Consider the following 4,622-nt stretch of genomic DNA (forward strand, 5'->3'; position numbering starts at 1 on the left):
CATTCACCTCTTTCACCCTGGTACTGCCAAGAAGGGCTCTCCACCTGTACACCTATTGTTTTCTGTAAATAACATCATCACATGACCCTTTCAGGCGCACGGACCAACTTGCCATACGGTAAACTTACACTTGGTCTACTCTCAGTCGACGCCAATTCTTCTTGTCATTTGCTAAAGTACCGTAATCTGGGGTTACTTAGGCCTCTCGAGGTTACTAAGGCCATTAACCAGAAATATATTTCAACCACATTTGGGTCTCAGTTATGATTGTTTGTAACTATTATCAGTCTGTGCAACCAGGTGCATTAGACTATTAGAGACAAATTTCATTTACTTTTAGTTTACATAAATAAGTATATATCAGCTGGAAGCATTTTGTGACGTATTCCAGCATAATGTTTACCGGTACTTAGATTGTGGTTGAAAAGTTTGGTAAATAAGTGAGGTGCTGAGATTATTTTGACTAGTTTGAGTGTCTTATTCTGGTTTCTGTGTGAGATATAGATTCCACCATCGTCCACACAAGATCAGAATGTCTAACATGGTTTATGTAATTTAATGTGCTATGTATGTTGATGTCCTCTTTCCCTTTCTTGTTTTACTTCTTTAGACAACCGTTAAGAGAGAAAAAAAAACAGGCATAAGTTCTTACCCTGAATGTCTCAAAATATTTATTGAGCCTGGCAACCTGTAGAAAGATCTGGTACATAATATATATGTCAGGCTTTGAAAACCCACGACATTTTTTGGTGCTTCTTTGTGGTTTTAACTGGGAACATGGCGATGTAACAGTGGCTGCTGTGCCCGACTGAATCTCTTCTTAGGCTTTAATTTAACTTTAAAGTATTCGTTGTAAATGTGCCATCTTCTGAGGCAAAACTTGGTATCTCGTCTTGCCTCTCCGCTTTGGTGGGTAGAGTACGTATTTTGGTTTTGAAAAATTGGCAGCTTTTTTTACTTTGCTGTCTTTTTCTTTCTTCTCGTACGCCTGCTTGAGCTCAGGGAGTGACTGGCTGTTTGATCTTCTTCTCAGAGCGCAGTTGACTTTTATGTAAATGGCGGTTTTTAGCTAGATAATAAATGATTAATCATTTCTTGCCTGGCCTGACAGACAGCCACGTTTTCGAAGGTCATTTTACACTGACTTGAGTGGCTTCAAGTTTTTGAGTAGCATTATAATTTTATAATTTTGCCAGGGCGGCATCCTGAAGAGCCTACTCTTTCCGATTCTAGAACCGCTAAGGTATCTTTAATTAAGGTACAAAACTTCCCGCACAGAACCTCAGAAAGGGTTCGTGTGCATCCAAGTAGACTTGTTCTCGATCCTACCTACCTTAGCCCTCCCTGTACTTCGATATTTTGCAAACATAGAGAGCTTCATGTTCCCCTTTTGGGCCATACTTTTATAATGGAAAATACTTGTTCCATTTTTTTGTATCATATTGTTAGATAGGACAATATAATAAATATTTGCTACATTCATTGCTAATTCATTGCAGAAGCACATTTTAAGCTGTGGGTGTTGCTTCAACAAGTTCATCTGAGGTAATGTTCTGCAAGAAATAATAGTATGGTTGTTTTTTGTTTTGATTTTTTGCTTCTCCTGAAAACTTTGTATTTTGACACAAAACAAAGATGGAGGACGAGGTCGAGGTGAACCTCAGCATTGTTGTACAAATCCTTTCTACACTTCCATCTATAAATGTATATCAAAGGCTATATAACAGACAGAAATATTTCATTAATATTTTCTCCATTTATTTTTAAATCAATTATTGTCACAAAAAATGACCGATCAGTCTGATTGGACCTTACAGAACTGTATATAAGTCATGTGTAAATAGTTTTTACAGTACATGTGGCATGCCTGATACATGTATAGACTTACAGACACAATATGCTGTCGTTCAGTTGTGTTGAGCAAAATCATTTGTCAGGTTGATTTACTCTAATTTTGCCAAGACAGTTTTACAGAATTACATAATGTGTTTCCTGCTTCCTTATAGTAGATTTACTTATTTGTTTAGCCAAATCTCATGGGTAATTTTTGATGAAAGATTTTCTGTGAATGACCTTCTCAGAACTGGTTACTTCTCTTTGCCTTCTGAAACATTTGTGTTTTAATTTTTAATGTGCCATACACGTTTGCCCCAATTCAGTGATAATATCACTTCATGGTGTTTCTCAACAAAGCAGAAACATACATAAAGTACCTAGCAGTTTTACTCTGTGTTTGTTAAGCGCAGTGAAGTTCATTAGATCTACCCTGTTGTGCCAAACGAGAAGGTTCCAACCCATATGTGTTTGTCAAGTAATTTCTGAAGTGCAAAATTGGCTGCTCGTGTAGAGTAAACAAAGCTAGGCTCCTCTTCATTTTGTTTGTTTTGAGTAAAAGAGAAGAACTTCAACACAATAGTGTAGTGGCCATTTAGTGCAGAGAAACTGAAAGACAGTCAGACAGACAGAAGGAAAGAAAAAAAAGTAGGACCTACCAGGCCAGAGGCACCCTCCTATCACCCGCTGACTCCCCGATGAATTATAGAGAGATGCCGCCTGATTGCTGCGCATTATGATTTATAGTTGTAAGCGAATAGATTTTGCGAAAACGTTGCACTTACTTTTCCCCGATTCTTAGTGAATGTACGCATGTAGCAAATCTATTTCAGGGCAAGAACTAGGACATAAAGAATAACGTGGACGTGGTAGTACATGCATAAGGGATACCTAAAGGCTACTTCTGTTGTCCACATTCTGACGATCTTGTATTGTGCTGAAAAAACAACAAAATTTGAAGACATTTAACATTCGTTATTTTGCTTTGAAAGGCCTATATATATATATATATATATATGTATATATAAATCAATGTTCATATACCCTAAGTAGAGACAACAACATTGGTTTGTTGTTTTTTAAAATAAAAATGGTTTCATACTTTTTAAAATTGCATCTAAATGGTGTATCTTTTCTTGCTTTTTCTCCACTTTTGAAATTTGAATTTCCGCAAAATATTCTTAGAGCACTTGCAACTGATGATAGGACAGATTACAGAAACTGCAATGAAAGATATTTTCAAAATTTGGGACTAATTAGATTTGAACAGCTTGTAATAATACCTCAAGGATATAATATTTTAAGAGGTACATCATGCTCTGAGACCGAATGTGTAAGAGTTGAGGTCTACTTCTAGTGGTCACATGTTGTCACTGTGTTGGCCTGGTGGTGTACTGATTGGTTCATGATTATTCTTGCAACAATGTTATGTACTGTGTGTACCCAGCCACTGCTATCATTTTGCCACAAGCTTGTTATTGTATTAAAAAAGTCCACAGGAAAACTGCTGCCCCGTGTTTTTCACACATTTGAGGAAACACCTTCTTTTGAACACTTTTATTGTTAACAACATTCCTTTGCAATTATGCAGTAAAAGTAGATAAACTTATGACACCGTGATTGTTTGGAGCATGGGTCAAAGAGTTCATCACGTCATTTTTAAGATATCTTTATGGCAGCTCTCTGTTTGGAAACTTCGTGGAATTTCACGCAATGTCTTACGGCAGCTTTAAGTGTAGACATAGGCCTTCTATGTTCTTAATGCTCCTGTCTAGATTGCCCGAACATAGATCACATCATGGAATGTTTTGTTGAAATATATCTAGATAATTGTGGCTCCTGTTCCTTTGAGTGTTTTGTTGATATTGGGTTGTTGTTTTGTTTTTTTCAAATTCTCAACATTCCACTGTTTTGCTTTTTTTTTTAATTCTTTACATTCCATCGTTCCATGATTTACTATACCCTGTTTCAACACTTTGTTTGACTCCATTGAGGAACAATAAGTATAATATGATTTATAATATGTACATACATATTGTCTTAATGTAATTTTTAGTGGAGTCACACTTTATGAACAAAACTATTTTGCAGGGTTTTGCCATGAAGCAATAGTTGAGTGTAAGTGTAAGATGGGACGGGCACACGTTTCTATGGATTATAGATTACAATGTTATCATCATCAATCTTTCCACTAGTTTGAAAGGCTCAGAAACACAAGTTGTGATAACCAAAATTTAGCAGCAAATTGTACATAACTTGTAAGTATACATAATATGGACAAGGCCTACAAATACACATTTTTTCGGTGACATAATATTTGCTACATGATTCCTTTAGCGTTTGTCCTTCACGTGTGTACTTTTCAATCACATTGTGTTTATGGTTATGTGAGATGGTGCTTCGAAACGACAACATTCATGATACATTCATGCATGCATGATGCATGTGTGTATGAGTGCGCGTGCATGCTGGCAGTGTTGTGTGTTATGTAAATATTATGCCAAACATTGAGCTCAATTGCGTCGTGCACTGTACAGAACACAACATATTATCTCACACATAAACATTCCCCGAATCAGCCCTGGAGATATGGTGAAATGAGGAGACAGTTTTGTATTTTCACGTCTGTATTTTGTAATAAATCTCAAGTATTTTACAATACTTCCTGTTTCTTTGTAAACACGTTTTGTTTCTTTGTGGTCGGGTTTGTTCTTTTGAGTGCTACGTACCGTGGCTCTGATTACTGTTGTTTGAATTTGAACTCTACATGTCTATATATCCCCGACACA

The sequence above is a fragment of the Aplysia californica genome, unplaced genomic scaffold (assembly GCF_000002075.1).
Source record: "Aplysia californica isolate F4 #8 unplaced genomic scaffold, AplCal3.0 scaffold00331, whole genome shotgun sequence".
NCBI classification, from domain to species: domain Eukaryota; kingdom Metazoa; phylum Mollusca; class Gastropoda; order Aplysiida; family Aplysiidae; genus Aplysia; species Aplysia californica.